Source organism: Chelonia mydas, chromosome 7, assembly GCF_015237465.2.
Source record: "Chelonia mydas isolate rCheMyd1 chromosome 7, rCheMyd1.pri.v2, whole genome shotgun sequence".
Taxonomy (NCBI): Eukaryota; Metazoa; Chordata; order Testudines; family Cheloniidae; genus Chelonia; species Chelonia mydas.
Genome location: NC_057853.1, coordinates 24,076,212 through 24,083,333, shown reverse-complemented (window position 1 = coordinate 24,083,333; position 7,122 = coordinate 24,076,212). Strand labels below are relative to the sequence as shown.

General features: G+C 46.3%; 1 protein-coding gene across 1 annotated transcript in view; it reads left to right on the top strand.

Annotated features, from left to right (window-relative positions):
- The first annotated feature begins 694 nt into the window (after window positions 1-694).
- ABHD6 (abhydrolase domain containing 6, acylglycerol lipase) overlaps window positions 695-7,122 on the top strand; it is a 64,540-nt gene continuing 58,112 nt past the window's right edge. The window contains exon 1 of the mRNA XM_043551481.1: window positions 695-855. The gene's annotated coding sequence lies outside the window, so the exon portion shown is untranslated. The remainder of the gene's footprint in view (window positions 856-7,122) is intronic.

The following is a 7,122-nucleotide window of genomic DNA, read 5'->3' as shown; positions in this document are numbered from 1 at the left end:
TTCATATCCCATATGCTCCCTCTGGTGCTCAGATATGCAGTGTATTACTAACTCCTGCTGTATTCAACTGGAATTATATACAGCAGAGAAATTTAGATTAATAGACTTTTAAGGGCAGAAGGGATCATTCGACTATTTAGTCTGACTTCCTGTTTACCACAGGCCACAGTATTTCACGCAGTTACACTATACTTAGCCCAGTAACTTGTATTTGGCTAATGCATATCTTCCAGAAAAGCATCCTGTCTTTATGTGAAAACATCAGGAGATGGAGAATCCACCACTTCCCTGATAATTTGTTCCAGTGGTTAATCGCCCTCACTGTTAAACCTTTGTGTCTTGTTGCCAATTTGCATTTGTCTTCCAGGCATTGTTTCTTGTTCTGCCTTTCTACATTGGGTTAAAGAACTCTTTAGTACTTGGCACTTTCTCCCCCTGAAGGTGATGATATACCATGATCAAATCACCTCTTCATCTTCTTTCAAAAGACAACAAACACCAGCCCAAAACATTTTGAAGCCATAAAATCCATTCTGCTGTCTTGTGTGCATTGCTGATAATAAAGAGGAAGCAAACTGGTCAGTGGCTTCAGGAAGGGTAGGAGCTGATATAACAGGTGTGAGTGGTTCTCTTCATGTGACCGGATGCCATCTGCCTGATTTTAAAGCAGAAGGAGGAATGGGAGGCAGGCAGCCAAGTTGCCGAATGAAGGCTGCAAATGTCTTACTACATACCTGACGGATGCACTATGATCTTGGCAAGAGAATGGCATTTACAGGCAAAAACAGCCAAAGAAACCAGCAAAAATACTAACAATCCAAGTCAAGTACTGGAAAGACTTGCACAAACAAAAATGTAAGTAAACATAAATAACAAACTAAAATTAGCCCAAGAATGAAGACAACTCTTAGCTTCTCACGTACAAATTACCAAATGTCTTGAGAGGACAATATGTTAAGCTAAAATGTCTATGTGGGTGATTCAAATCTTTTTAACTAGGTACAGATGGAACTAGCATAAAATGCAGCACTTGTGGTTGAGTGATCCTGACTAGATCAAAAAAAGTGACAGGTCTGAAGGAAAGAAAGAGATGAAGGCTTAGCTGGGAATCCAGATTTCGCCCACCCTGCCCAGTGCAACATACTGTTGAAGTGGAAACATTCTCTGTAAATTAACTTTCACTATAAATTAATTTATAATTTCTAATAGATACGTATGTTGCCGGCACCCAGTGCTGAGAGGCTGAACAACAGCTTGAGTTGGTTTGTTACCCGGTGTGCTACACCCAATAATTACAACGGGGTGGAGAAGCAGAAAAGTTTATTTGAAGCTTTAAATAGGTACAGGGAGATTTGAATTTCAAATCTTGTACACAGAGCAGGAAGTTACACAGGCTTTTATACATTTTTTTTTTTAGCATATTTATTTAATAGCAAGCTGCCCCAAGTATTTATATAGCCAGCCAATTTAGTTTTCAGCTAGTTTTTTGTATTATTTGTTAAATTATATATAAAGCTGCTTTATTTAGCATTGTTTTTTTATATTTGCCCTGTTTGGCCTTGCTTAGTTTTAGGCAGTTTGACTCTGCAGCATATTGTTGCAGATCTTTAGCATAACTGCTGTGTGTGCCTCCAGGCGGGGGGGCCAAGGACACTTGGGCCTAGTACGCAGAGCTGCTGCGAGTGCCTCCAGGCGGGAGGGGGGGCCAAGGACACCTGGGCCTAGTGCGAGGGGGCTTCATTGACACTCGTGGTCTTTCATCCCCTCGAGTTACCTAGTGGCCATGCCCCAGTGTCCCCAACAACTCCCCCCTTTGAGAACACTTAACCTTGGCTCTGAGTTTTTTTACTTGGGCTATTTATTTTTTTATAATAGGACTTTGCATAAGCACTTTGTAAAAGCCCTGAAGAGACTGACTTATTAACTTTTGCAAAAGGGCCCTGACACATGATACTGCACAGCATAATACCAGTAATACAAGCAATACAGGAAAGAGAATTTTTAATAGCAGGCTAAATAAACCACCATACCAAGACGACAAACCCCAGCCTGAAAACAAGGTTTGCAACCAATCGTTCTCTGGGGCAGTATAGGCAACCTGTGCCCCGGCTCGGGCATGGGCCTCAGCCTGTACCACCTTTTTATAGATTTTATAACTGCTATTATTTACATATACACAATATCGGGGCCCGACGAAGGCATAAACCCTTTCTTGGGATGCCAAGAGATAGTCCAAACCCAGCCTGTTTTGGAGGGAAAACGTCCTGAGCTGCTGTACCTTTTTATTTAATGTTTTTATTGCTGATTTTAAATTACTAACCGAGTTTTTTAACTCTAAGGCAACTTTTTTAAGTACCATTTGCAGCCTTACAGTATGGCGGCCTATGCATGCCATGGCTGGTCCGGAAACCAGTGGCGCTATTCCCAGTACAGAGCACCCTACAAGCTTCTTGGTTGTGAGGGGATTCTTCATATTGCCCTCCAATGCCGTAGTCAGTTGCTGCAGGGTTTTTTCTCGTGACTCAACAGAGGTGTCTTGGGCATTTTTAATTTTTTTTTTGGGCAGTGTGGCAGTTATGGAAAGATGAGGAACTCCATGAGCTATTAACAGCTACCTGTCCAGTTGGCTGGCAGCACCTTGTAAGCCTTTTGGCCACATACAAAATAGTGACCCTGTAGGGCCCAGTAAGGACTGTTTCTGAAGGGGATTCCTGGGATATTTAAGGCTGCTTTTTTAAACAGTTTATATGCCCCTAGGGGGGCACCCCATTCTCTTGATTGGGTACAAGTGGGGGCATTTTTAATTGTGCCGTTTAAATTATACTTGCCATAGGGACCACTACAAACCCACCATTGGCTTGCTACATTGGAGATGTTAACTGGACGGCAAGTTACATTTTTAAACCCCTTTTTTGTGATAAGATTATTTGTAAGAGTTTTCCTAAAAGGGGAGGAACCATTACACCCACACTGTTGGCCTTCCCTGTTGGTTTTTATTTAATACCCATTAGCCCACTGTGTAATAAGACAGGAGCTTTTTTCCACAGGACACCCATAGTGATTAGATTGGTTTCGGGTAAAACATAACATTTCCTTAGTGAGTACTGCAACTGAATACTCCTGGTCTTGATAGGTGGCCTGCTGTAAAGAGGTCTTATTTTAGAACGGCAAGTCCGTTCTTTTTTGCTTTTTGGTGGTGGCTAATTCTGCTAGGGTCAAGGGCAGCATGTCAAGGGGCATTCCCGTTTTGGGGGACAGTGGAGTTGGAGCACATACCCAACAATCAGTCTGATTTGTTAAACTATCAACATGGTGCGCAAGCAAAACAAAGGAGTTATGCTCCCGATATGCACAGTTTGGAAATACCAATACAGAGAATAACAATATTACCCAATTAATTATTACCAGAGTCTTTTTAACCCAGGGTCTCCAGTACCTGGGTGGGCCCATTTTAGCATTAAGGTGCCCGCTATTTGTGTTTTTTAAACAGTAGCTTTAGCCCGAGATTATTACTAGATGAGGAGTCAGCAGGTTGGATGGTCCACTGTTCTGCTGACGAGGGGGTGGGTACTGCCTTCAGACGAGAGTGATGGATCCAGTTCTTGTGTTCCTCAATTTTTGCCGCTGTATGGGAGATCAGCAGGACGGTATAAGATCCTTTCCACTTTTCCTGGAGAGGCTCGTTTTTCCAGGTACAAACAAGCACGGAGTCACCGGGCTGTAAGGAGTGGACGGGAGAGTCCAAGGGGAGAGGCTGGGAATCCTTGGTATACCTGTGAAGAGACAAGAGAACAGCAGACAGAGAACACATATACTGTGACAAAAAAACCATTACCCAACTTCCGTTTCCCTGACAGAACCGGGGTGCCATTCATAGGCCATGCCCTTCCAAACATAATTTCAAAGGGACTGAGCCTTAATTTACCCTTTGGGAGAACGCGGATACGGAGTAGGACGAGGGGCAAAGCATCAGGCCATCGCAATGAGGCTTCTTGGCACACTTTTGAGAGATGCCTTTTAAGGGTCTGATTGGTACGCTCCACTACCCCACTGGCTTGCGGTCTCCAGGGCGTATGGAGTTTTTAGGGGATCTGTAAGGCATGTGAGATGCTTTGAATGATTTTTGACGTGAAGTGTATTCCGTTGTCAGATTCCATCCACAGGGGGAGTCCAAAGCGAGGAATGATTTCCTTAACAAACTTGAGGGCCACTGTTCTGGCAGTGCAGTTACGGCATGGGAAGGCTTCTGGCCATCCGATTCACTATAACAAGGAGATATTTGAACCCTTGGGTCCGGGAAAACTCAGTAAAGTCTATTTGCCACACTTGTCCAGGGCCCGGAGTGGGTTCTAGGGCAGCTGGTGGCACAGGATGTCCCGGTCGGGGGTTATTCTTTTGGCAGACTAAGCAGTCCGCTTGTACCTGGGCAGCCAGGGGTCGGAGTCCGGAAGTGATAAAGTATTTTCCCATTAGTTGGATAAGTGCTTCCCTGCCAGCATGAGTGGTTTGATGTAGTTTCTGCAGCACTGGCCGGATTAGGCCCTTTGGTAAGAGGACCTTCCCTTCGGGGAAATGGAGCCATTCCTCCTTTTCCGGAGACCGAGTTTGTCAGTTAGCTGTCTCTCCTTCCCAGAGTATTGAGGGGTTGGAAGCTCCCCTACTGATGGGATAAGGGCATGCATATGGACGTTCTCAGTCTGAGGGGATGGCAGGGTGGCAGCATGCTTAGCTTCTCTATTTGCCCGGGCATTATTTTTGGCCACATCTTGATTCTTCCTTTGATGGGCTTTACAGTGTACCACCGCCACTTCCGAGGGAAGTTGTACGGCTTCTAGGAGCTGGAGGATTTGGGGCCTGTACTTGACTGGGGAGCCTTGGGCTGTCAGCATTCCCCTTTGCTTCCATAGGCCAGCATGAGCATGCAGCACACCAAAAGCATATTTTGAATCAGTAAAAATGTTGACCCGCTTTTCTTTTGACAGTTTAAGTGCTATTAGTTCGGCAAGCTGGGCAGAGGTCCCAGCAGGCAAACCTTCAGCTTGCACGGTGTCATGGAGGGTCACAACAGCATAACCCGCCCTCCTTTGCCCATTTATTACAGTACTGCTACCATTAGTGTACCACACATAATTTGCATTTGGGAGGGGTACGTCCTTTAAATCCGGACGGCTGGAGTACTGGACATTTATGATTTCTAAACAGTTATGTTTCTGTTTCTTTGTTTCTGGCAAGAGAGTGGCTGGGTTAAGGGAGGGGCAAGGCTGTAAGGTGACTTCAGAGTTCTCTAACAGCTTAGCCTGGTACCGAGCAATCCGAGCCTGGGTGAGCCAAAGCCCTCCCTTTGCATCCAATAAGGCTCGGACCATATGGGGAGTATAGATTTGCATAACCCTTTCCAATGTTAGCTTTTCGGCTTCTTTAAGCACTAGGGCAGTAGCTACGACCACCCGTAAACATGCCGGCCAACCCTTTGCAACCTGATCCAGTTGCTTAGAAAAATAAGCCATGGGACGTCTCCATGCTCCTAACAGCTGTGTGAGCACTCCTAGGGCCACCCCCCTTCGTTTATGTACATACAACTGAAACGGCTTAGAGAGATCCGGCAGGCCCAAAGCCGGGGCTTCCATTAATTTTCTTTTTAGGATTTTAAATGCCCTGTCAGCCTCTGGGGTCCAATAGAAGGGGTCATGATCTGCTCCTTTTACATAGTTGTATAGGGGTTTAGCCCACAGTCCAAACTCTGGGATTCATATCCTGCAAAAGCCTGCCATACCCAGAAATGCCCTGAGCCGCTTACGGTTACTTGGGGTAGGAACTTGACAGATAGCTTTCTTTCTTTTGCTTGAAAGCTGATGCTCCCCTTGCCGTATGTGAAACCCGAGGTACCGTACCTCTGGGAGGGCAATTTGAGCCTTATTCCGTGCTACCCGATATCCCCGGAGTCCAATAAAATTCAGGAGGCTCACGGTGGCTTTAAGGCAGGGTGTTTGACCCACAGTGGCAATTAACAAATCATCTACACACTGTAGAAGGAGGGCCTCCTCATTATCTCACTCCTGTAGGTCCCTGGCCAGAGCCTGGCCAAAGAGGGTGGGGGAGTTTTTAAATCCCTGGGCCAACACTGTCCAGCAAAGTTGCTTTTTAACCCTTTTTCGGTCCTCCCACTCGAAGGAGAAGATCTCCTGTGACGGGGTGGCAACTGGGATGGTAAAGAAAGCATCTTTCAGATCAAGGACTGAAAAATGGGTATACTGTCCCCCTATAGAAGCCAATAAGATATACGGGTTAGGGACAAGAGGGTGCAGAGTCTTAACCCGTTCATTGACTGCCCTTAGGTCCTGTACCAGCCGATATGTGCCATTAGGCTTCTGTACGGGTAGAATGGGAGTGTTCCAGGCTGACTGGTATTTCCGGAGAATACCATACATTAGGAATCGATCTATAGTTTTCTGTAAACCTTTTCTGGCTTCCCTCTTGATTGGATACTGTTTTACTTGCATTGGGCCTTTTCCTGGTATGAGCTAAATAGTAATGGGGGTCTGGTGGTGGCCTTTCCTGGAATCCCTGATGCCCACACGAGGGGGTACACCTGGTCTTCCCACGGGCTCCATTCTGGGGCTTGCATGGCTGAGGGCTCAACCGCAAGGGTCATGATTCGTGCATTCTCAGGGGGTAAGGTAAGGGTTATTTCGTCCTCAGTAAAATGCAGGGTGGCACCGAGGCGACAAAGCAGATCCCGTCCCAGCAGAGGTGTTGGACACTCAGGGAGGTATACCAGCTTGTGGGATATAGTCCTGTTTCCCAAAGCGCATTCCGCTGGGGCATACACTGGGCATTTGGTGTCCCTGCCTGTGGCTTCCACCACAGTAAGGGAATCTGCTACTGGCAACTGAAGAGGCTGATTTACGGCAGTTCGGGCCGCTCCAGAGTCCACTAAAAAATCTGTTTCTGAGCTTTCCACCCGCATCTTTACTCGGGGTTCCGGGGGTAGGGCAGTCCATCTCCCCTGACACTCCTATTCCTGCTCCGCCATCGCCATCATAGGGGAACCCCCCTTTTCTTTCCTTTTTGGGCACTCATTTTTCCAGTGTCCCTCCTGTCAACATAGGGCACACTGGTTGC